General features: G+C 53.7%; 1 protein-coding gene across 1 annotated transcript in view; it reads right to left on the reverse strand.

Annotated features, from left to right (window-relative positions):
* The window catches only part of ADCY5 (adenylate cyclase 5), a 149,866-nt gene that overhangs the window by 109,059 nt on the left and 14,226 nt on the right, over positions 1-26,581 (reverse strand). The gene's annotated exons all lie outside the window — the stretch shown is intronic.

Raw genomic sequence — 26,581 nt, forward strand, 5'->3', positions numbered from 1 at the left:
TGAGGGCTTAAAGAAAGCACAGTTAGGACACAAAAGGGAAGTGCATTCTGCTAAGCTGGATGGGAACCCCTGACCCCCATCTGTCTAAGAGCTGAAATAGGCTGAGGACAAAACAGACTCAGGGAGGATTCAGATAAATTAAGATTGGTTATCAAGGGACACAAGGGATGCCTGGCCCACAAGCAGGACCTTTTAAGGTCGATAGCAAGGAGGACAGCCCTCCCTCCACTCTGCAAATATACTGGCTTGGGCCGGGCCCAGAGGTGGAGTGCTGGGGCTGCGGAGCATAGCTCCAACCCAGAGCTACTATTCTTGGGACTGAATCTGGCTGCCTGACAGCGCTGGGCTGCCAGGAAGCCTGGTGGCAGCGTGGCTGACAATGTTGGCAGGATGGTGAAAGGGAAAAGGGGACCCTTGTCGTGCAAGCGAGGGTTTGTTCTAACCTCCGCATCCCAGAGCAGAGCAGCTCTGAGGACCACGGTTGGGGAACGAGTTCCGAGAGGACTCTAGTCATGTCTACAGTATTTTCCTTTTGGCAAAGAAAATGTACGTATGTTACATTGATTATACAAAGATTGGCAATAAAAAGTAAGAAAGGAAACCATGAGAGCATCTCTCAATACTGATGAGATGGACAATGAAATCAAAGGATTTCTTTACCAGGACCACCACATTTTGCATTGTCTTGAGTAGCACAAAGAGCACAGATTTAGAGCCAGAAAGACCTGGGTTTGAATCATGGCTCCAACACCTACGGCATGTGGGACCTGGGTCCAGTTTCCTCGTCCATGAGATGGGGATGGTAATAAGATCCACCTACCAGAATCACTATGAGAATAGTTCAGGCGTGTTCCTGAGAGGCTCAGCACAGTGAGGAATCGGGTCTCACCTCCATCTTCCGAAGGATGCCTCCTTCTCCTTCCCATCACTCCCATACCACTGCCATATGCGAGAATCAATCACATCAATCAAGAGCTCCCAAAGGGCTCCTGCTGACCATGAGATTAAGAATGAACCTGTGAACGAACCAGCCTTTCCCAGCCGCCGGGGGGCCTCTGCTCACACAGTACCCCTCATGAACCCTGGGTCCCTCCTTCCTTTCTGTCTGTCACAGTCTTCCTTCTACCTCTTCTGCTTTCAAACCCATCTCACTTTGGAATCCATACCCCTCCAGAGGTCTCTGACCCCTCCAGCCACAAAGGAATTCTATCTCTCCCACCACCTTCTTACATGCTGCGCTGATGACAGTCTGCGGCATGAAGGTGTCCATCCTCCTGACGAAGCAAAGATTTCAAGTCCGGTTAGTTTATGAGAAAGGAATTCTTCCTTCAAAGAACTTGGAATCCAGTGAGGAAGAAAAGAGATATGCCCACCCAGGAAACACTGAAGAAGACCGAACATTCGGTTGCAAAGTACCAGCAGAAGGGGCACAATCAGCGCTGTATCTGAGTCACAACCCTGCCTGGGCCAAGCTCCAAGACACTACCTGCAGGCTTTGGAAAGGGACTTTTAAATGCAGCATGAATGTGGGTTAACAAGCACCAACCAAGCACCCCAACGCTGAGAACACAAGACCCAAACAAAGACACAGATCTCTCTTCCCATAGCTTCCAACCTTGAACAAACACTGTCCCAGACATAGGGAGTGGACAGGATTATCCTTGCGCTGCTGGCCAGGTCTGAGCATCAAGCAGAGGGCCCTCTGGTACGTTTGGCCTTGCCTCACCAGCCCCCCACCCAGGACTTCCCGCTCTGGCGTAGCCGGCGGGATGGGGCCAGAAGGCGGGTAGTTGGCCCATGTCCCTGCCTGTGTTTGGGGCCTGGTTCCTGCCTTGTCCCATCTCTCCAGCTGTGCACTGGAGAGAAGAATGTGCACTATGCCCAGAACAAACACTCACACAGGCCTCCTGGGTGGGAAGGCAGCTCGGGAAAAAGAAGCGGGAGCCTCCACCCCCATCAGACCAGGGCTCCTGGCAGCTCTGTGAGCTGTGTGTGTGTGTGTGTGTGTGTGTGTGTGTGTGTGTGTGTCCCCAGAGCCACTCTGAGTTCAGCATTAGGGAATTTTCAAGTCAGAGGGAGCATGGTGAGAAAGTCACAGAACCAGGGCTCACTACCTGGGCACCCTAGGAGGAATCAAACTGAACATAGACAAGTCGGAGCTTGAGTCCCCCTGGCTAGAAGGGTAGATGACTGACACACAGATTTCTGTCTTATTCCATCTTTTCCTATCCTATCTTCAATCAGCTCCCAAGAGAAACCCTGGCAGAGTAGTCTGGTAAACACGTTTAGTTTGGGGTTTGAGCCCCTACCTCTGGCCTCCTCTGAGCCTCAGCGTGCCTACATAGCACAGACAGAACGAGACCTACCCTCCCTGCCTCTGGAGGCCTGCGGGACAACACAGAAGGAAGGCGGTGGGAAGCAAGCATGCTAGAACGGCTCGTAAGTGTTTCCTATTGGTGCTGCGGCTGTTTGGCTGGAACGGCCCCGGACAGCAGAACAGCTCGGTGAGGGCCTGCCGGCCAGCCAGCACAAGCTCCCCGCGCCTGTCTTCCTGGCCGCTGTGGTCTTGATTCCGCAGCCAGGAGACCCAGGCCCTCAGTGGCCCGCAGCAGCCCCACCCCTGCATGCCCCTCCCTCGGCCCCTTGGCGAGGCTCTGAGCGCCAGTCTGGACCTGGCAGACAGGGACAGGCAGACACGAGTCATCTCAGATCACAGGTGTCCACCTTCCAAGTCCTCCTTCCAGATGCAGAGTCCAGGTAGGCGGAGAAGCTGGAACTCCAGCTGTGCTCGCCTTCAGGACCTGAGAGAGCGGGGAGGCACGGAGGACCAGTAGGACCCAGCTGAAAACAAGGTCCTTGGCATTCCCCACCATACCAATCAGGTCTGTTTATTTTTCTGTATTTCAGAGGCTTTGACATCTTGCAGCCCAGTAATTCCTAGAGATAGCAAATGACTTGCCTCTTACCTGCTTGCAAGCCTTTTATATACAAACCAACCAATCCAGAGCCCAAAAGGCCAAGCACCTCCTTTATCAAGCTCATTACAGGCCTACACTCCAGACCACGACTCGCCTGCCCTAATCACCCCAGGGACTGGTACCAGACCCAGGACAGTTCCTACACCCCAGAGCCCACTGAAATGATTCAAACTAACCCATCGCAAGCCGGCTTACCCTGCCTCACCCATTCCTTCCCTCAGAAACACCAACAAGGGTGCCTGGGTGGCTCAGTTGGTTAAGCGACTGCCTTCAGCTCAGGTCATGATCCTGGAGTCCCGGGATCAAGTCCCACGTCAGGCTCCCTGCTCGGCAGGGAGTCTGCTTCTCCCTCTGACCTTCCCCCTCTCATGTGCGCTCTCTCTCTCTCTCTCATTCTCACTCTCTCGAATAAATAAATAAGTAAAATCTTTAAAAAAAAAAAAAAAAGAAACACCAACAAAATCTCTTGTCCATGATTCTGCCTCACTCTACCTCCTGACCCATCGCAGCGCTTCCTCACGGGGCCCCCACAGTGTGGCACCCCCTCCCAGGGAACTGTGAGGAACAACAGATCTTTTCAAGGGAAGTCATCTCCTGATCTGCTGGCCTCACCACGCCTGAGTCATAATACCTACATTTGAAAACACTCAAAACTAGAGTTCTTTTGTCAGTTACAAAGGTAATTCTCAGGTACTACTGACCAGCAAAGTGGTGTTTTCATTTGAGTTGGAGGCAGTAAAGAGGAGAGGAAAGGGATTTTTACTCATGAAATCGTGCTCTTGAGACTCAAGGTTGTTGTTTCCTTTCTGTCTCTCCCATGATCACTCGAATGGCACAAACAATGGTTTAACCAGTACCCACTGCTGTAAGGATGGGAGGGACAAGGACACTCAAGTGACATGGGGTTGAGCAAGCTGGCGTTCCCAGCACTCAACCCAGCCGGGCTCCTTATAAGGCTCTTGACAGTGTCCAGGCCCTCTCTCCCCCCGTGCCCCGAGGCGGCTCCTCTCAGGGCTGCAAGGCCATCCTCCACCGGCCTGTCACTCGCACACCTGCCCACAGGCCAGGCCACAGCTATTGCTCCTGTTTCTCAGGAAATAAAGGACCTTTTCCATCTGGGCACCAGGTCACCCCTTGGTTTTGGGTCAAAATTCCTCAATGTGAAGCCATTCACATCCAGGTTTGGGGACATCCTTGGAGTTCAGCTACCACATTTCCCTGAACTGCCGGCTCCTCTGTTCTAGGAATGTGACACCCCCTCAGCTGCCCCTCCCTGCCGGGCGTCATCATTCAGCTCAGCCCACTCGATCCCTCAAGGCCACATCCCCAGTCCCAACTCTGACCACCAGCTCCAGACACCCTCCCACTCTCCCACACCGCTCCCCATCTATAAACTCCTCTCCTAGCTCCCCTTTCGTCTCCAACATTAGCCCCCAGCATTGGCCCTTAGGTTCCTCAGGTCACCAACAAGCTTGGCACCGGATAAACAAAATGTGACCTCTCCATGGAACTGAATATTATTCAGCCATACAAAGGAATGACATACTGATAAATGCTACAACACGGATGAGCCTCAGAGACACGGTGCTGAGTGAAAGAAGCCAGACACAAAGACACACGTTACATGATTGCATTTATATGAAATACCCAGAGTAGGTAAGTCCATGGAGACAGAAAGCAGACTAGGGATTGCCAGTGACTGGGGGGAGGGGAGGATGAGGACTACCTACTCACGGCTCTGGCGTTGGGTTTGGAGGGGACAGCAACGTTTGGGACCAGACAGAGGTGGTGGCTGCACACACCGTGAACGTGCTACACGCTCCTGGATTCATGCGCTTTGAAGTGCTTAGCTTTGTGTTCTGCCAATGTCCCCTCAATTAGAAAAAAGAATCAGGGGCGCCTAGGTGGCTCAGTCGGTTAAGCATCTGTCTTGGGCTCAGACCATGATCCCAGGGTCCTGGGATCGAGCCCCGCATCCAGCTCCCTGCTCAGTGGGAAGCCTGCTTCTCCCTCTGCCCATTTGCACTCTCTCTCTCTCTCTCAAATAAATAAATAAAAATCTTAAAAAAAAAAAAAAAGAGTCGGATTGGACCATCCATCAGTTCTTTACAGTGGGCACATGGGAATGTAAGAGGTGGTCTGGGACAGCACAGAGAACACCGGACCCACAGCGGCAATGTTAAACCCCAACTTTGTGTGCTGTGCTAGGGAAACATGAGGCAAGCCATGGAACATCGCCTCCGTGGGATGTTCTACAGCAGGCGTACGATCAAAATACGTGCCTTCAGTGCCGCGGGGAGAATTAAATGAGATAATGTAGGGACATTCCACAAAAGACACTCATTGGTACACTCAGCAGGAAAATGAGTATACAAAATATTAGGTTGCAAAAAACCAGCAGACACAAAACTCTAGCTATACAGGCTCCATCCACGTACGTAAATGTGTATCTCTGTTGGTATAGGAAAGACCTCGTGTGGTGTTTTTAGCTTACGGAATTTTTCTTCCTATAAAATGGTCTGTACACACAGTATATCGTAGGAGTCCAGGAGGCCAGGTTCTAGTTTCTGGCTCTGCCCCTAACCAGCCTGGGAGACCTCTGTGAAATCCCTCCCCATCTAGACCTCCATTTCCTGGTTTTGAGAATGGCTTAACCGTGACGACAGCCCAGCTGAAGCAGACCCACTCAGCCCCCAGTTCCTCCATGTGCCAGGGGCCGTGCAAGGTACCATGGAGCCCCCCATTAATGAGAGTGACTCCCCAGTCCTCAGGGAGCATGCCACAGCACTAGAAACCCAGGCAGAATGAGAAAAAAGAGGACAGATGGCCCAGCACGCATGGTTCTGTGTGGAAGTGTCCTTTGAGCCAGGGCCTGAAGGCAGGACGTGGCTTTCTCAGGTGGAGAGGATGAGTTCCCGGCCACACACCTGTCCGAGCAGCAAGGATGGGCGAAGGAAGAGGCACCATACATGCTCACTTGGTTGTCTAGCGTGACGGTTCTCAGAGAGGGCTCGCCACGCTGGTGGTAGCAGCATCACGGGGGACCAGGTTAGAAATGTCAATGCTTGGGCCCCATCCCGACCTTGTGATTTAGAAACTACGGAGTGGAGCCAGCGAGCTTGAGCACCCGCTTCCATCACGGAGGCCTGGCAGGAAGAGTGTGTCACCTGCCCCAGCCCCGCCCACCTCCAGCCCCCAGCTGGCGGGGCTGAGAGAGTGTCCTGTGCCCAGAGGAGCTCATCTGGCACGCGGATATGGATGACCTTTCCCTCTCTTCACCAGCCCACTGGCCTGGGAAAGGCAAACACCTCAAGGGGGCAGAGCCTAAATCAATCTGCCCGCGGCTGCCGCTGCCCTAGCTTTTCCCACACCCATTTCCCCTGACCTGAAACCTATGCCTCCCAGGCCGTGGCCCCAGAGCCCGGAGGTCCCCGGACAGAAGGAGGCGACTGGGACCTCCCTGTGCTCTGCCCACACAGCTGGGATCCTGTCAGCCCAGCGGGAGGCCCCCATCCGCCCCCGGGGCACCCTCCAGAGCTGAGAGGATGAAGGAGGGAGAGATGAGGGCTAGAACACAGCTCATCACTCCTAAGGACGGCAGAGTGACTAGGAGTTTCCTTTCTAGAACTCTCCAGGAAACAGCTCACAAAGACTCCCTCCAGGGCAGCTCCGCCCCTGGAGCGGTTCACCTCCTTTCCTCCTCCTCCTCCTGGAGGGAGCACCCCTACCTCCCAGGTGTCAGAGGACAGAAGGGGCCAATTGCCTGTTTGGGGAGGTTCAGCCCCTATTAGTCCAAAGCCCCTGGCCACTCCCTGCAAGGGTCTGGCTTTGGAATCACACTTCCACCTCCCGCTAGCTGGGTGACCTTTGAGATTCGGGTTTTCTGGAAAAGCAGGATAACAATACCCTCCTTAGAGGGCCTGCAGTGAGGATGAAATCAGAGGACATAACACATAAAGTACACACAGGAAAGACTCAATAACGGAAGCTCTTATATTCATCACCACTATCACACCCACCCTTTATTCAAACTGCTGCAATGGCTAATCATCCCCCACTGGGTAAAGCCCAAATTCCTAGGAACTAGCTTTTCTGGCTCCCACTCATCTCCAAACCAGCAGCAACAGGAAGACATTCTTGATTTGTCAATTATGCCCTCCAGCTATCAAGCCGGACCCCCAGACCGTCCCAGACCTCCACGACTGTCCCAGTTCTGTCTGTCAGAAGCTCTCTTGCCTGCCCTGTGTACCCCTCCCCCACTCCCAGCAATCCACCTGCACCTCCAAGTCATGAGTGCCTGCTTTGCAGAGTGCCTGTCATCCATCATGGGGTCCCCTCACAGAGGGCTGAGCAAGTCCAAGAGCAAAACAGATGTTTGGAAAATTGAATGGAATCCTTCCAGGTTCAGAAGAGAAATCAGAGCCTGAAATCAGCAGAGAGCAAATGGATGCTGGCTGACCCTCTCCCACCACTGTCCTAGTCATCATTCGTGTTTGGGGCCTGTCCTGGGCACTTGGGGGAGGTCACGTTCTGAGAGACTGTGTCCTCTGAGTTCCCAGCCTGAGACAGAACTCTCTAGAGGCAACAGATGCTGACCCAACCCCAAGGGGAGAGAGGACAAAGGCCTGAGCTTGGCCAGGATCTCAGCTCCTGTCTGCTCTCCTCAGCCTGCCTCCCACCCTGGGGCTGAGACCCATCATCCAGACATGCCCCAAGCCCCGGCTCCCACAGAGTACCAGCCCAGCACTACAAGTTCAGCTCAAGTCCTAAAAGCGAAGCCCAGTGGGGGTTTTAAAGCTGCTCCTGAACTCACAGTCTGAAGGCCAGGGCAGCACAGGGACGCAGGGACCCAGGCTCCGGCATGCACACCTAAGAACAGCATAACCTAAGGGGACATCTGGGCTGACATGTCAATACAGGTGAGTGGGCCCATGCAGGACTTTCTGCCTGTGTTGACTGCACAACAGAGTCCCAGGTGGACAGACTGCAGCCTTCACCACCCTGCTCCATACACAGTCCAGTTCCTGTCCCCACATCCTGTGGGCCCGCTTACCAAACCCACCAAAATAGAATGTCCCACCTTCTGGACCATGCCCTCCTCCTGCAAACAGAGTTTCAGAACCCCAGGTCTCTGCCCCAGCATCCAGCAGTTCAAGACATCTGCCCTCTTCTCTAGAAGGCGTCAATGAGGTTCCCATTCATAAAATCTTCCTCCACATAGGGGAGGATCAGAAGAGACAACAAGAAGGAAAGGGGCTAACCTTCAGGGAGGCTTCTTGATTGGAAGGGAGATGTCATGGCCGGAGAGAAAGCATCTTCCCCCATGGGCCTTACTGGGCCCAGCCTGAGTGCCCTGTCTCAGTTCAGATTGCTGCCACCAGATTGCCCTTAGAGAAGGCATTCTCCCCAGTAGGAAATAGGGGGGATGGGAGAGAAAAGAATAGAGTGACAGAAAAAGAACCCTATAGGACCGTCCCCACACGTCTCCCCCCGGCTCTGAATAAATGTCAAATAATGCAACCATAATGTCTTCTGAAAGTCCAGGCACTCCTCAAACTGTGATTCCCAAAGGGGCCAGGGCTGGTTCTTCGGGTGACATGTGAAGGGTATTAGGACAGCAGTTACAGTGCTGGTGACGGAGAGTCTCAGAGAAGAGAAAGGTTGGAAAGGTTGGTGGGCTCCATGGAGAATTCTCGTCCAGCACGGAAGGAATTATCAACTGGCTCTCTGTTATGTGGAAGGCTCTGGAACCCACCTGCCCCGCATCCCTCATTTCCTATCTCTGCTCTTCAGCTTTACCATAAAAAACATCTGGAGAAACAGAAACATCTGGATCCGTCCTCAGGCTAAAAACAAAACAAACAAACAACCAGGAAGGGCAGTCACAGTTATGTGCTTGTTTGATGAGGGCCCTAACTAGCCCCGTCCGTCCGTGAACACGCCCGTCACGACAGCCCGGGGACCTTCGCTCACAGGGTTACAGACACCCGGGCTAGCCTCACAGAGCAGGAGTCACAGCCCAGTTTGGGACTTTGTTTCAGGTGAAACTGAGATTTGTCAGACGTCACTAACCCCCCAGACACACAGGCTTCAAAATATAGACTCATCCTGAGACGAAGAGCCTCTCTCCCCTGTTCAACGTTTTCTCGGTTTCATCTTGGAAATGCTGCCAGTTTGTGGGAGAGGAGCTACAGACCCTGCCAGGCTGTTTGCTTAAGTAGTGTTTTCTTAAGTAGTGACCTTTCTGAAGGCAGGCACTGAAGTTTGCCTAAAACACGTAACACTTCCCCAAACCCTAATCTCAGGCAGGCAGGAGCACTTCCCGTCCCTGAGGAGATCGCTGGGCTCTGAGCTCAGGCCCATGGGTGGGCTGGGGCCCAAGGAAGGATGTCCATTTCTGGGAGGCCTCTGATCTCAGCCTGAGGAGGGAGGGAGGGAGGGAGGGAGATGCTCCCTCTCAGACAGAATTTCTGGAGTTGAACCATAGAAAAATGCACTTGGGGAGGGCTCACCTCAGAAACCTGAGGCCTGAAGTTGGTCCAGACCCCCGCACCCCCCTCCTCCAGAAAATCCTAAACCAGTATGGCTCTCACCAGAGGACAACTGAAGACACAGCTCCAGAGACTTGGGGCAGCTTGGCCACCACAGGAAGCTGCTCTGCCTGACCGTACTGTCAGTCTAACCTAAAACCCTCCGGCTGTAACTGGAGGCATTTCTTGTTCTCCCTTTAGAAAGACAAAGAGAGAAAGCGGTTCCCTTGCCCTTTGATTTGTTCAATGAGCATTTATTAAACCTGACGGTGCTGGGTGCAAGAGACAAAAGCCCCAGCATCTGCCCTGAAGGAGAATGTACAGCAGCAAAGGCCAAGGGAGACCACGTAGGGGGCAGGGCTGTGCAGTGGACAGAGCAATGCCTGGGAGTCGCGTCCCAGCCCCACTGTGGACTGTGTGCCCCTGGGCAGCTCACTTCACCTCTGCACACTTAGCCTCATCCTCAGAGCTAGTGGAGTGACCTCAAGGGTCCCCGTCAGCTCCAATTCAAAACTCAGAGGGGAAAGGAGAGAGAGAATGAAAAGGTGGTCCAGACAGTATGTTGTGAACTAAAGGCATATAAACTACTGCGGGACCTGCCTAGGATGGGAGACTGAAGAATGACTTTGGGGGTACACTGAATCTTCAAAGGCCTGCACCACATCTCAGTCCATCCCCAGCCTTCTCCACTCCCAGGTGGACAATCCTGGCCCCCCTGCCACTCTGCACAATCTCACCCACTAGTCTGTGCCTCCCTGAGCCCCACCTCCACACTTACTGTGCACCTATGTAAAATCCTCTTATCCTCTCTGGGCCTCATTTTTCTAATCTGTAAAATGAGGATGATAATAAATACTTCATTGCCACTCCAGTGAGATAATGTATGGGAAATGCTCCTCAGAAACTGCACCAACAATGATTTTTTTTTTTTTTTGGCCAATGATTTGGATTTTATTTATTTATTTGAGAGCACAGGCGGTGGGGAGGGGCAGAGGGGGAGGGACAAGCAGACTGCCCGCTGAGCAGGGGAGCCCGCCGTGGGGCTCCATCCCAGGACCCCGAGATCATGACCCGGGCAGAAGTCAGACGCTTAACACACTGAGCCACCCAGGCGCCCGGCCAATGATTTGTTTTGCCAATGATTCCCTGTGTCCAGAAGTGAATGCCAGAGGGACATGGGAGCTGCAAATCAGGGGAGAGAGACAGGAGCACTTCTGAGTACCAGTTCTGAACTAGGTGCTTGACCTGACAACTCATCTTTAAAACAACCCTTTTGAGGATTTACAGATAAGGAACCTGAGGCTCTGGGAAGCTAAGTAACCTGCCCGAAGCCACAAGGCAGTCAAGGCAGGATGTGAGTGTGGGGCTGTCTGACTCCAAAGCTTCCACCACATCAGCGTCTGGGAGCCCCAGAGAGAAGAACCGAGGGGTGAGCCACAGCAGGGCCTGCAGTCCCCTACCGGTGACCAGGGAGGAGACCCAGAGGTTCTGCCCCAGTCCCCACTGGCCCTGGGGTCTGACAGGAACTGTTCATTCTAGATTCTGACATTTTCTGTAAACATGGCTTAGGTTGCCAAGAGAGAGAGAAATTCATTTGTTAGAGAGGAATGAGACAGAATCATTACACTTCCCCTGGCTCACGTGGAGCCAGGGAGACAGTGTGGAAGCAGCCTCGGACAGGCCCCTCACCGGCCTCTCCCCAAGCCCCACCACAGACTCCACACTACCACGCCAGGTGTCCTCGCACCTCCAGTCTCGTGGTCAGAGCACTTCTCACCAGAGCCCCGGGGAGGGCTTCCTGATACAAGATAAAATGACCCAGATTCTTTCCGAGCTGGGCCACTTGTCCTCCCGAGGGTGACAGTGGGCCCCTGGGAGGACTAATGAGCCTCTCTTCAGCGTCTGGGGGACCGTTTAGAAAATGATTACTTTTCCTGTGACCAGAGAGAGGGGGCAGCACGTCCCACAGAGCCTTTGGGGCCTCAGGGAGGAGCTCCAACCAGGGAGAACGCAGTTTAATTACAAAACCCAAGCCTCCAGGTATAACCGGAGACACCTTACTACACCAATTTTCTTTTTCAGTTCTCCTTTCTTTTACCCCAACAGCATACCCTTGGGAAGAAATCACAGTGAAGAAATGAGCATTGGGAGCATCACTGACTGACCTGGGATGGCACAGAGGCAGAGGTCAAATTTGGGGGCAGATTTTTCCTTTTTTCAAACTACATACTAAGTATGTAGAGGTAAAACTGACATGATGGCTGGAATTTGCTTTAATATTCTTCAGCAAGAAGAAAAAAAAGGATAAATGAAATACATGTGGTAAAAAGCATGACAGTTGTTGCATCTGAATGATGGGTATGTATGTGGGAGTTGATTATTCTGTCTACTGTGAAATCTGTCATATTAAAAAGTCTGAGACAAAGGCCCCACCCAGGGACGGGGAGTCATAATGCAGAAACAGATGAGGTTCGCAGGGAGGGCGCAGGAAAAGGAAGCCGGAGGGACAGGAGGAAGGAGGAGATGGCGCAGGAGGGGTTAGAAGGGATGACGATGCCCCACAGAGGTTGGCGTTCTCCTCCAAGACCTGCTGTCTTGATGGGGACAGGTCACCACCACCCCAACAGGTCTCTTTCTGAGATTTCATTCTTCAGGACTCACTTCCAGACTCTTCCCCAAAAGGGGCTAAATGGCACAAATTTCCTTCTCTGGAACTTCGAGAACTAGAACATTTTGTCTAATTGAGTTGAGGAAGACACCAGGCTGCCCACAGAGGGACAGCCTCGCTGACCCCCCAAAAGCCCTCCGGGACCCTGACCTGACTGGAGGGGAGGAAGTTCTTAAAGCACAAGGCGACACTCTGACTCTGCCCCCTCATCTGAGGTAAACGATGGAACATGACAATTCGTTCACAGAAACTTGTAGCGACCTCAAGAATTTGAGCAAACTTCCTACAAGACATGCCTCCCAGGCTCACAGACAGGGCACCCCGATACTGGGGAAGATGCTAACCTACAGCTCTCATTTGCAAACCCTCTGTTATGGATTGAACGATATCCTCCAAAATTGACAGGCTGAAGCCCTAATGGGGTATTGGGGAGGTCACTGAGATTAAAAGAGGTCCTAAGAGGGGGGGGCCCTCATCCAGTAGGGCTGGTATTATAAGTAGAGGAAGAGACACCAGAGTCTCCTCTCTCTCTCTCTCAACAGCTCATGCGCAGAGGAAAGGCCATGTGAGAACCCAGCCAGGCGGCCATCTGCAAGGCAGGAAGACAGTTCTCACCAGAAACTCAATCTGCTGGCACCTTGATCTTGGACTTCCAGCCTCCAGAACTGTGAGAAAATAGATGTCTGTTGTTTAAACCACCCAGTCTGTGGTATTTTGTTACGGCAGCCCAAACTGACTAATTCTTCCCCTCAGAGCGATGAGGCGCGCTGCAGTTCCATCTGACCCAGTCAGCAGACCTGTCTGCCTCAAGCACCCCTGACTGCCTAGCATCCCTGAGGGTACAGGATCCCTCCCCCTTCTTCACTCCACCTATACATGACCCAGGGCAGGAGGCAAGCAAAGCCCAAATGGGGTCTGCCTTTCCAGGGAAGGAAAGGAGTTGGCACCAGCCGGGGGCCCTCACTCTCTCCTCCTCAGCCCTCCTCCTGGGCTCAACAAGGCAGTGAGGGAAACAATCACCTAGCCGTCAAACCGACCAAAGCTAGGGAGTCCTCCTCTCTCACAGGCCCTGGACAGCCAGGCCCCCAGAGAGGACATTTCCTTAAGCCCTTGCCCTTGCCACTCCCTAAATGAATATTTGCATTTGCTAGGCATTGTCCTTTTATTCAGGCAACACATTTTTATTAAATGTCCACTTAGCTGAGTACCAGAGATGGACATGTAGCTCCTGACTTTGAAGAGGCCAGAAACCCACAAATAAAAAAGGTGACATGGGAAAGCGGATAGTATCTCAATTCAGAAGACAGGTCTAAATCCCAATCCATTGCGAAAGGTCAAAATCAGCTCTGACTAGCCCCGTGACTTTGGGTGGTCACCTCATCTCCCTGGGCCTTCATTCATTCCACTAAAAATAAGAACTGGATACGATAGCTAACGTTCTTGGGACCTCTGACATTTCAGAATTCTATGCAGTAAAGTACAGAAAACGATACAAATGAAGATTTGCAGGGTAAGATAGCTTGAGGTTCCTGAAATGTGCTGGGTGAAGAACCAGAGTGGCCCTCGGGCACAGGAAGACCCTGGACCAGCCATGGCTACCAACTCTTTTGTGGCAAGGAGACAGCCACAGGAATCAGAGTGGGCTCATTTCCGTGGGGAGCCCTGGCCGCCATGCCCATTGGCAGGTCTGAGCTACTAAAGCAGCCAGGGCCCTGGGAGCCGGGACCCACCTGGCTCGCTCATCCTGGAAAGGTAAATGGCATGTGTTCACCCAAGGATCCCACCTCACCACCTGGCCTATGCTCCCACCATCCCAGGCACCCCACAGAAGGCCCTGGCCCTGCATCTCCCTCGCCCCATCACCATTCTCCAGAGACCTGCCCTCCGCCACATCAGAGGATCCAGTTCTGACCCAAGCACACCAGCCCCTTCCCTCCAAACGCCCACAAGCCAAGGAGCTACAGACCTCCCTCTTCTCTTTGAATGGCAGCACTATTCCTTTCCCCTGGCTCGTCAAACACGCCTCCTCTTCCTTACTTGCCAAACCCTGTCAGCTGTCCAAGAGAAATGTCTCCCCCTTCATCCTTTCTTCCCACTCCCACTATGCTCCCCACCCGCCTCCCAGACCCGCTTCAGCCTCTTTCCAGGGCTGCGTGCTCCCCACCCCACCAGCTCTCCCTCCCCAAGCCCCTTCTCAAGCGCAGCCTGAACCATGCACTCCTGCCCTCAAAGGATCCCCTCCTACAGCTCTATTACACAGACGCTCCACAGCCAGCATCCGAGGCCATACTGGGTTACACTTCCTGTCTCAGCTCCCAGCCACCCCAGGGAGGACTCTGCACTTGGGTCACCAGGAAGGCTCGGTGAGGCCAGACACACCCTGCACACTCTAGCTTCCAGGCCTTTGCTCCTGCATTCCCCGCTGCAGCAATGCCGGCGTGTCAGAGCCCCCTTCGTGAAGACCCCATGTGCTCCTCCCCTCCCCCCCACATCCCCAACTGCTGCTGAGCTGCTCCTCCTCGCCTCCGGGCCCTGTCCCCGCTCCTGACTCTCGATCTGCACTTCTCCATGCTCCTTATTTTATTCCCCTCAGATTAAGAGTTATTTGTGTGCTTGTCTTAGACGCCACCCACCCCTCCATCCTGCACAGATGACAAGTTCCCGGTGGGCGAGGCCGCTGCCTTCCTCATCGCTGGCTCCCCGTGCCCCGCAGACAGAGGCACTCAAGACCTATCTGTTCCCTCAAGTGACATTGGACAACCAGTTCTTTGGAGGGAGAAGGCAGGGGCGGGCTGCCACGGTGCGCCGGGACAGCCTTGGCGCTGGTTGCTACATCGGGAGCCGGCATCGGCCACCCCGGGGACAGGTCTCCTCTGTCCAGCGCAGCCTGATGGTACGTTTCTGAGTCATGGTCACGAGGCCCACAGCAGCTTAATGAGGGACATTCTCTATACACACACTCACACGCACAGACACCCAGACACACCCCAGACAGGCAAGCCATTTCCCGCCTAGAGAACAGGGTTAAGCTTCCAGGAGACCGGTGAGGAGAGGGGCAGAAATGTTCAGGCCCAAACCCCACCTTGGCTTGCCCTCTCCGGGGATTTATGATCTCCTGTCTCCATTTCCTCCTGCTTGGAGCAGGGGTGAGGTGGGGAGTGCACTCAGAAGCAGAGGAGAGAGGCAGGAAGGCAGGGTGGCAGGTGAGGGGTGGGCTATCTGTGTCTCAGGCCCTCTAAGTGCCTTCAACTCTGTTCATCTGCAGGCAAGAACCTGGACCATCTGAGAGAGATGCCAGAGGCCCGAGGCCAGCCGAAGCCTGCCAGCGGGCCCCAGACCATGGCCTGCTCCACGCCAACCCCCTTCCTCTCCCCTGAGGGTGGCAGGTGGCTGAGGGTGGCAGCAGGAGTTAGGGAGCCATACCCCCATCAGACCCTGCACTCGTTTCAGGGGCTGCTCTAACAAAGTACCACAAACTGAGGGTTCAACAACAGAAATTATTGTCTCCCAGTCTTGGAGCCCAGAAGTCCAAAATCAAGATATCAGCAAGGTTGGTTCATCTGGGCTGTGAGGGAGAATCTGTTCCAGGCCTCCCTCCTAGCTTCAGGTAGCCTCAGGTATTCCTGGGCTTGTAGATGGCCTTTTGTCGGTATCTCCAGGCCATCTTCCTTCAGTGCATGTCTATCTCTCGGTCTGAATTTCCCCTTTTTTGTAAGGACACCAGTCATGTTGGATTAGGGCTCCCGCCCCCCATGACCTCATCTAACTTGATCATCTGCAAAGACCCTATTTCCAAATAAGGTTACGGGTACTGAGTTAGAACTTCAACATCTTTCAGGAACTACAACTCAACAAAAACAGACCGCACAGGTGGGAGCTGCTGAAGGTACTTTCATTGTCCCCACCAAAAGAATAACTATGAAAGAGCTGACCCTCGTGGGCTTACCATGTGCCACATGCTATTGTAAGCATGGACAACAATACTATGAAGTTACCTTTATTATCTCAACTTCCCGATGAGAAGGGTAAGGCACGGAGAGGTGAGGAAACCTACCAAGGTCTTACAGCTGATGCATGCCAAAGCCAGAGTTCGAACCCAGGTGGTCCTTAGCTACTGCACTATCATAATCATATCAGAATGTGAGCATCTGTGCCAGTTCTGGGCAGCAGAGATCCTATGTCACTATGACACCTACTCCTAAATCCAGGGCCTGGCTATGGTCCATCCTGACCATCAGACCGAGCTATGGAGAGAGCTCCCATGGGCAACTGCCGCCCCCCAACCCCGGCACTCTGGCTCAATTTGCCACCCAAGAGTGGGATCAGGCCTGCAGTGGGCAATGCCTAGGTAGGAGATGTTCTGAGTGGGCAAGTGAAGAGCAGTGGGCAGGGGCACATAGGACAAATGGAGCTCGCTGTGTCCCTTTGTGGGACTCCCCCCTTGGCCCGAGATGGGCACAAGACTATACCCTATCAAACCTCCCTGCTGTGCTATAGTGGGAGGGACTTACCGATTTCTCCAGAGGCTTTGTATTTAATGAGGCAAGACTATGGGAGAGAGATGTGAGCATGAAAAGCCTGAAACCCAGTGCCTTCCAGCCCCACAGCCATCCCTCGTGCACTAACCACAGCACTGGCCCGGATCCAAGTCCTCAAATCTTGGCCTTCTCCATAATTGTGTGTGCTTGTTGGTGTTGTTGCTGTTATTATTACTGTTGTAGTAATCATATTACTCGATGTTTCTTCCCTGGGCACTCCGGGGACAGCACAGACATTAGCTCATAATACTGCAGTCTTGCCTGGGAGGCAGAACAGTGTGCAGGCACTAGGAATGCCAGCTTCCTTCTGGGCAGGAAGGGGCTCTCACAGGGTTCTGCTCAGCTCCTAATATGGCCACACTTTCTCCCCTTCTCTCGGCAAAGTGGCACTAAAGCTGAGGCAGGATTTAGATGCGTAGCTAAAGCAGCCAGAAGTTAAAACACACACGAGACCATGGAGGGACTCGGGTGGGCAGAGTGGTCAGAGGAGCTAGACATTTAAATGACTGCACTCTTCCTCTCGGCCTGTCTCTGGCATTTCCATGACCGGGGGGAAGGTCAGAGTGTTTTACACAGATTAGCACACAAGGCTTGCAATAGCGCTGTGAAGTAGATAGCAACAGCCCCAAGTGATCAGATGGGGACCCTGAGGGTCAGACGTGTGGTCACTCGTCCAAGGTAACTTGTACACAGGTAGGTGGCGGAGGTGGGTCTCAAACCCAGAGATGCCTGACTGCAAAGCCCAAGGACCTGTCATTAAACCACATGGCAACTGAGTCACGACTGCAGGTCAAGGGCAGTGAACTCAGCTCACGACTGGGGGGTGCTGCAAATAATCCCCCTCCCGTAGCCCCCACCAGAATGACCAGACCATAGGACAATGGTTTCCATGCCAGGCCCACCAGCAGCAGGCTTGGACCCCTCCTCAACGAGCCCCTCCTCATGCTACTGAGAGCCCTTAGAAGCCATGGTACTCCCGAAGAGTCCAAGGGCCGTGGCCATTCCAGGAGAGGGACATGCACACAAATTAATGAGACAGTTCTTTCTCAAGTAGGGGAGAAAGATACAGACACAGATCACAGTCTGACAAGAGCCTGGCATAATCTAGATGCATAGAACAGAGAGGACCTCCCAAATGTCCCTCCTGGGGAGAAGCATCAGGGCCGAGCTTGAGGACAAGGAAGGGCCAGGACAAGTTACCGGGGCTGCTCCAGCCCTGGGCTCAGGAGTAGGTCACGTGAGGCAGCAGTTCAAGAGGGTAGTTGTCTTGCCCACCAGAGGTGCCAGCCCAGGCCGCCCTGACTGCCCACCCATCCCACACCTGCGCCCACGCCCCCTGACTCATGCCCCGAGCTTAGCACAAGCCCTTAGTGCTCACCTGGTATCACCTGGCTCACCTGTGAAATCGTGATAGTAAAACCCATCCCTACCCCACCCCTGGGGAGAAGGGAAAGTGGAGGGAAGCTCCAGATGAAGGGAATGTCATTCTTGGCTCTGACTTCCTGCAGAAAGGTGGGAAATTTCTCCTCTTGAGCATTCCTGGCTATAACCGTGGAGCCTCCAGCATTTCCCCCCCACCCATTTTCCAGGTTTTCCAGGGGCCCGGGACTGAGCACCTTTGTGTCCCACAGCCAGAAACTAGGTCCTGAAGTGGCAGAGACCTGATCCCATTCTCAGGGAGCTCCCAGTCTGAGTGGGGAGGTAACATCCCCTGCCCTCAGAGAGTTCCTAGTCTGGTGGGGACAGACTCAGCCCCTGGCCTCAGGGAGCTTCTCGTCTGATAGGAGAGAAATAGTCCTTGTCTCAGGAGCTCCTAGTCTTGATGGGGGAGAGGCAGCCCCTGCCCTCAGCTCCCACTCTGATGGCAGGGGCAAGCCCCCTGCTCTGAGGGGGTTCCCTGACATTCTGAGAACGGCTGGCACTGGGTCCCGAGGCAGAAGCCCTGCAGGACAGAGCCCAGCAGCCAGCAGTCCTGCCACAGTCAGGATCCAGGGCCAGGAGTGCGGGGTCTTCTCGAGGCAGAGAACCATCCCAGGCCCCCTGCTTAATTCTCTGGAAGGATGGTTCACGCATTCCTTCGGGGATGAGGAAAGTAGCTGCCACATGCCTCTGGAAGGGAAGGGTGGGGCTGGCCAGCAGAGTGGGAGAAAATAGGGGGTACCCCAGGATTCAGGCCTGGTCACCATCACAGGCAGCTTCCACCCCAGCCCCTGATCTTGGAGATGGCAGGAGCATCAGTCCCATTTCTCACATGTACAAGCCAAGGCCCAGGAAAAGGGCCAGAGAGCCTCAGGCGGAAGCTCTCTGCTGTTCATTCTGTTCTCCCACTGGCTCCACGCTGGCCTTTGGGAGCCCCAGTGTCAGGGGCTGGGGGCGGGGGGGACGTGGCCAGGGCCCCAGCCTCAGAGCAGAGAGGCTAGCCCCAAAGCAAGGAGACTGGGAACAAATGTGGGGATTATCACACCTCACTCTAGGGTCCGCATTGTACACCCTGGTAACACACACAGTGCCCTGCCCGCAGGAAAGGCTCACAGGTCTGTGTGCTATGGGGCTTGGCATCTGTCCTGCCCCTAGCAATCTGCTCATAGAGGGATCAAATGCTGGGCAGGGCTGTGTGCACACGTCCCCGCAGTTCATGCCTGTTCCTTTGGATGCTCTTTGCTGTCAGGTGGTGGGACTGAGGACTGTTCATCTCACCGGCAGAGCCCAGGGCTGCCCCCACCAGGCTGGGAGCTCTCTGAAGGCAGAAGCCACGTTTCCCTCCTCTGGAAGACATGGGCTTGGTGGAACCAGACAGAGAAATCCTACCAAGAGGGCCCTTAGTTCTCCCAGGCCCCCTGCTTATTTCTCCGGAAGGATGGTTCAGGCAGGACTAACAATCTTCTCCCAAATGAGCCCTTCCTAGGACTGAACACCCCTGAGGGCGAGAGAACAGGAACAGAGATGTTTTGTGGGGGTGGGAGGCATTTCTGGGGAATGATGAGCTTGGGGAGGCCACCACCTTCCATCAGCCCTTCCTCCATCCCGACTCAGTGACCATCCTTTTAATCACATCCCCCTTCTGCATACCATGTTCACCCTGGTGGGTGCAGGCTAGCTTTTCCAATGGGCTCTGGGTTGGAGGGCGTGTGTATGTGCATACACACGCATGTCCGTGTGTGTGTGTGTGTGTGCCCATCTGTCCTGGAGAGCAATAATAGTTAATAAATAAGTGAATGGCAAAAATAGCCTCAAAGGAGCTGACAGGCAGAAGGCCAGAGCAGCCGGGCATGGGGCCAGCACCCTGAAATGCCAAATGTTAATTTAGCCAAAAAGAAAAGCGGTCCATTTCGAGACCGCCTCCATTAGCCAGGGTCAGAGTCTGTTGTGGTTTCTGGCGCTGGCCTAGCCCCTCCCCGGGCATCCTGAGTGCAGCCCAGGCACAGGGGGCCCCTGGCGCACCGAGAGGGTAGCAGCGCTGGAGGGAAGGGGCCCAGGCTGGGGCACACGAGGTTATGAACAGGCAGGAAGCCGGCAGGCCGCTTCCCAGCAGCCCTCCAACAGTCCACCCAGCTGGCCAGCCCTGCGTTCAGCCCCCAAGGTCTAACCAGCTGGGGGAATGTTCTAGACATCATCGCCAATCTCTTGACCGGGGATGGGCCCTGTCCCACCTAGACACTCACTCAGGGGCAAGCGATGTGACTCAATGTCCTGGCTGTCCTTCGCCCTCAGACCAGATCCCTCTAGTGTCTCGTTTGGCCTCTCTCCGGCCTTCTCCCCAGCAGGCCTCACCAGCTCAGAGCACTCTCCACGCTGAGGCCTCTGGTGGTCCGTGGGTGGTTTTGTAGTCCTTTGCTGCCTGAGTACGTGTCTTAATGAAGTTACAGAAGGAAGCACATCTGGGAGAAGCAGATGTGTGCCCCTCTCTTCCCCAGTGCCTCCGACCCTGGAAAACCATTCTCGGTTTACTTACTGGCCTCTCTCGGACGGTCCTGATGGGGGATTGCTAGCCACACGCCTGACCTCCTCACAGCCTCCCTCAGCGACAGCCACCCCCAAATTCATGGGGGACCTGGCCCAGCCCACTCCCCAGTTCACGCTCACCCAGGAAAGTCCTGCCCCATCTCCCAGACTGGTCCCAGTCAGTTCTGGAAGCTTCCTTGCTCCTCGGGGTTGTGCACTAGGCATCTGGTGGTCAGAATAAGGATGGGGCAAGGGTGGGATAAAAACCCCTGACCCAGCACCTAGCCCTCCTTCCACTTAGCCTTCTTCTGGGAGATAATGCAATTTTCTTCTACCCTGTTTACTACCATCCGCACTCAATGAGCATTTGAGAAAAACACTAGGCTCTCCTATGTGTGGGAAATTTAAAAGAACAAACTATACACAGCCAGGACAGACCACAGGTCATTTATTCAGGGCATTTTACTTGGCAGTCCCTGTGCTAAGTGCTTTGTATATATCATCCCATACAATGTTCAACACAATCCTTGGAGGTAACAGTTCGTAGTATATCGCATTTTATGTAAAACAGGCTCAGAAAGGGCAAGGAGCCTGCTAAGGAGACACGGTGGGGCAAGGCAGAGCTGGGATTTCAGCATTTCAACCATGTTGGCAGAGGGAAGACAGTCGTAAGCATGAGGAGCCTCTACCTGGGGAAGCAGCCACTCTCATGGGGGGCAGCAGGGGGAGGCAAGCAATGAACAAGGGAGTTCGATTCGCACTTTGTCAGGTGGCCTCTGAGAAAGGACAAGATGTAGAAGTCACCATGTTGGGCCTGTGGGAGTGCTAGGAGCCCTCCTGGGGGTCAGGGTGGCCAGGACACCAGGTCCCAGAGAAAGGTATCGTCCTCAGAGGCATGAGATCTCTGGGCACCTGGCTGGACTGGCTGCTACAGGGGGTCCCAGCATCCAGAGGGAGGAGGGGCTGAGAGCTTGAATGTTTGGGTGCTTAACATCTGGATAAAGGCAGAGCCCTAGGGATTTGAGGGAAGGAGGCTGACATGGGATATTTAAAGCCCAAGAAAAGGGAAGGAGGGATGCATCCCAGGTCTCCCCAGGAAGGAGGTGATACCTAGTTCCCCAGAGGCTGGAGACCCAGTGTCCTGGTTAGGGAGCGCGAGGGAGCAGCTTTGGCACCACTAGTAACCAAGGCAAGAAGAAACTAATAGGTAAATGCCCAGGTGCTCCCTGTGAACCTCCCTCTCTTGGCTGAAGGCCCGACCCTCAACTCTCCACCCCGCCCCGCCCCGCCCCAGGGCCAAGGGCTGCAGTCTCTCCACTCACCTCCCACTCTCCCTCTCCCTGGAGGCTCCTCCCTTCAGCTCCAAACACTAAAGCCACCTTTCTAAATACACATGGGGCCACATCCACTCACGCTCCATAAGAACCTTCTAGACATGCCCCCTGCCTCCAAGCCAACCAACCTCGGCCCAGAAATCCACACTCTTCCCAACCTAGTCCCACCCACTAGCCAGCCTCCTCCTTACTGCAGCACTCCCCATATCCATCGGGAAGAAGCCAGCACGCTCCATCTCTGCTGCTGACGCCCGCCGCTGGCACCCCACTGGGCCCAGGGGGTGCGAGTGCCTGTCTGTCCGTCTGTAAGAGCCTAGACTTGGAGCCAGGCTGCAGGTTCATTGGTTCAGCTTGATCTAGCCTGCCGCGTCTCAATGTGCCCATCTGCAGAATGGGGGTGACAACATCAGTGCTTACCCCATAGTGCAGCTGTGGGGATGAAATGAGTGAACACAACTGAAGCACTTAGAACAGAGCCTGATGCACACGAGACAATAGTCACATGTCTCCTCTCAAGGGCAGGGTCTGTGGCTAATTCATCTCGGTTCCCAGTGCCTAACACATGGGCGATATTTGCTAAATGACTCAGTCCAGCAAAGTGGACAGCAGGACCCAGGTAGAGAGAAATGACACTGATAAAAAATAAAGCCAAGTTAGGGATGATGATGAATTTTGGTTTAGGACATGCTGAGTTCCAGGAGGCGGAAGGACACTGACAAGGAGGACCTATGGATGGGGACCCATGACAGAGGTTAAAGCAGGAGAGAAGTGTCTAGGAACCCTGCCCTGTCAGCTGTGGGACTTTCAGTCCCCGCAGGGCTATATCGTTTTCTTTTCTTTTTTTTTTTTTAAAGATTATTTATTTATTTATTTATTTGAGAGAGAGAGAATGAGAGAGAGCGAGTACATGAGAGGGGGGAGGGTCAGAGGGAGAAGCAGACCCCCCGCCAAGCAGGGAGCCCGATGTGGGACTCGATCCCGGGACTCCAGGATCATGACCTGAGCCGAAGGCAGCCGCTTAACCAACTGAGCCACCCAGGCGCCCCTATATCGTTTTCTATTCCCATAGCCCCTGAATTACTTGAGCGGCAGAGAGACCGACCTTCCTCCAAGACCACCAGAGTCTCCATTCCCCAGAGGGATGGGGCTGGCTGAGGGGGTGGGAGCAAGTGGGAGAAGTCAGGGTGTGGCTAGCCTGGTAGCTTCTCAGCTTTTGAGAAACCCAAGGTTCCTAGCCTTTGCACCCTACCCAGGGAAGAGAATGCCTCACCCCACACCCACACCTGCACCCAAACGCAACTGGTCCTCCCAAGCTCACTTGCCCTCAGCCACTGCTCTGCTCCCTCCAGGCCTGAGCTGTCCCTATTAGGCTAATTCCACCTGGGGCTGTGGACACCCAGTGGAAGTCTCAGAGCTGGTAGCTCTCCATTTACTCGTTTACTCGCCTGTAGTAAATGTGTAAGTGCCCCCACCCCATCATTCCGGGGCCAACCTGGGGGGTGGGGAGGGGCCCAAGACACCCTCTTCCTTCTGCAGCAGAACCTAAAGAGGACCCTAGGGGAAGTGGGGTGGGGCAACCCACATCTCTTTGTTCCCTTAAGAGAAACCAGGTCTATTCTTTAAATCTGGGTTTAGGGTGATTTCCCTTTTACTTCCAGAAGAAACAGAGCAAAATTAAAGAAAAACAAAAGAAAACAAAAGACTATGGGAGAATGCAGGCTGGAACCTGTCTTACAGACCTGGACACAGCCTCACCTGGATGCCACTTCTTCCTCCAAGGAGAAGCAAAGAGCAGCCCCAGGGGCTGTTCTGCCAACCCCATAAGCTCTCACCTTTCCCACTGACACCTGCCCCAGGATCAAAGCAGAAAAGGACACCACTCCAGACCCAGCAGGAGTTCCCTAGAGACCTGTTTGCCAATGAAATCTCCCCCAGAGGCCTCGGAGGGAGAGGGTTTAAACCCACCCGACTGAAGGCAGGTGGCAAATAGGCAGAGGCAACAACACCCCACACAGGGAAGATGTCGGCTGGTGACTAACTGGCTTTTCTAGGCCATTGCCACCAATGCTGGAGAAATATTCCACTTTAAAAATAAATGTAAAGCAAAATCCAAAATTAACTCTCCCCAGATAACCCCTTTCCAAAAAAGACCACGTTGTAATCCACATGTGGCCATTCATGTACAGTTTAACCCAAGGACATCGCTCGGTCCTGGATAGGGGTACTTTCTAGGCCTCCACCCCACACATCTGGTGCACTTCCGTCGCCCCAGTCCTCAGATGGACCCCAATTTCCTGCGCTTCTCTAGCTGTTCCCAGAGCAGGAGGGCTGCAGCAGGGCCCCTGTGCGTCCTGCCCTGATCTAAAGGTGCTAGAAAAGAAGTAACTTCAAGGTGTCTTCGCCACACAGGCTGGTAACACCAATATCATTCCTTGCTTCTCAAGAAATCAGGAGTCAAAGGAGAAGTAATGGTGGTTAACGGCGCCGGACGAACGTCGCTCTCTACCTGCTGTGTCACTCGGAGCAAATTCATTCATCCATCCCATGGATGGATGGATCTACTACAGACACTGTTCTCGTTTACAGTCTAGGTGGAGGGACTCACAGAGGACAGCGAACACCGCTGAGGGTGGGGAGCAAGGCCACCACGGGTGTTTGCACGATTTCCACCCACTCCGAGGTGAAATACCACGTACGAAAGACAGGAAGGAGTTAGTGCCGATCAAAAGGTCCTTGGGTGTCACTGCCAGGGGGCTGCAGCACGTTGAGCGAGATTCGCGGCCCCGCCAGGGTGGCTTGGGCGAGCACACGGTGTAGCAGTCGTTTCCAGAAATATTCCTGCAGTTATTATAGCACCGTGTGCAGCCATGTATCGAGCCACGTTCGAGGCTAATTGCTGGTGATAAGAGCAACATAAATATACTGAGCCGAGCCACAGCCTTGCCTGACAAGATTTTATACACCAACCACCAACCAAGTTTTCCTCCCATTACATGCCTGCAATAATTTTTAGTGGCCATCACTCTTTACTGAATCACCACAATAAACCCTTTCGATATAAACAACTCGCCCTTCAATATAGCCATAAATCAGACTCAGTGTCATCTACATGATCCCTCTGCTGAGGGAGGGAGGCTCAGGGCGGTAGTTCTCAGCCCTGGTGCATGTTGGGCTCACCAGAAGCATAACAACGTGCGGATGCCCAGCGCCGCCCTCCCACCCCCCTGCGTGAGCCTGGGTACCGGGGTTATATAAGACTCCTAGATGTGCCTTCACTTCCCACACATTAAGCTCCATTCGGTTTCTTGAGGTTAACCCACCCAGAGAGCTGAAGTCTTAGCCCTGGGAGTTTGAGGTGAAAAGTGGAGCTGACGCATGCTTGGTAGTACATGGCAACCAACTTGAAGGAAGTTGAGAATGTGCTGCGGGAACTGTGATTCCATGGATTGCTTTCCAAAGAATGAAGAATACTTTCTGCAATCTGTGTAGTTATCCATGCCCATATTTATTGTCCTTACAGTTAAACCTGACTCCTGGCAAGTCTCTGGGGGTCTTCCCAACACCTTACAGTGGGAAAGGCGGAGTCGGGGAGGACTCAGGGAGCAGGAAAGATGAGAAGACAGGGGATCGAGGATGGGGTGGGGTGGGGGGCAAATGGGTGCAGGGGTCCTGCTTGACATCACCAGACAGACCAGATCCAAGAGAGGGAATAAGGTAGAAGAAAAGCAGTGTTTTCTAAGGCCACGACCCCAGGCACATGGTCCCCCGCCAGTGGAGGACAAGCCTGCCCTGGTTCAGGGAGGGAGCACCATGAGGGACTCCTCTCTGCCAAAGCAGAAATCCTGTGGAACCTGAGAATGGGAACTATCTGCCTTCTTCCCACAATGCTGGGCAAGTAGGGACCACAAAGTCGATAGCATTCAGTAAATATTTGGATATTAAAACAGACAGACACCTGCCCTCAGAAAGCTGACTGTCAAGTAGAAAGAGAGATAAACCCGCCAAGACAAATTACAGACCAGTGTAAGTGCTACAGGGAAAAAGAAGAGGATGCTTCTCATTTAGATCCACAGGATCCAATGTTGCAAAGGCAGGGCCCCTGGAGAGGCACAAGGCTGCCCTGCTCACCGGGGCTCAGCTCTGGCACCACTTCCCGGCAGCCTCTGCGGCTGAGATGTAGGGCCGAGACACTGCCTGCTTGTGGTACCAACTGGGAGCCAGTGAGGGGGCAGATGGATCCCTCCCATGCAACAGGGTAAAAAGTTTATACGAACAGGGACTTGGCCAGAGGAAGACTGGGGACTTGGCATGCTAAGTAAACAAATAAATAGCTTTCCCATCCCCAAAAGAAAATGTGAAAATAAAAATCTTGAAATTCCACTGAGCAAAAAATGGCACTTGGGTAGGAATTAATGTTTTCCTTTAGTCTTCTTGAGATGAGGGACAGGGAGAAAAGCGGATGTGAAGCAGGAGGTTTGGGGTACTTTTTAAGATGTTGATAGTTGTGAGGAGCTATGCTTTGAAGGTATCGTAGGAACACTCTAGTAAGCACTAAACCGCACATCTACTAGATGCTACTCTCCAGAAAGAC

This window comes from Mirounga angustirostris, unplaced genomic scaffold (assembly GCF_029215605.1).
Source record: "Mirounga angustirostris isolate CCGP_5_RB_7025 unplaced genomic scaffold, mMirAng1.0.hap1 SCAF_1, whole genome shotgun sequence".
NCBI lineage: Eukaryota > Metazoa > Chordata > Mammalia > Carnivora > Phocidae > Mirounga > Mirounga angustirostris.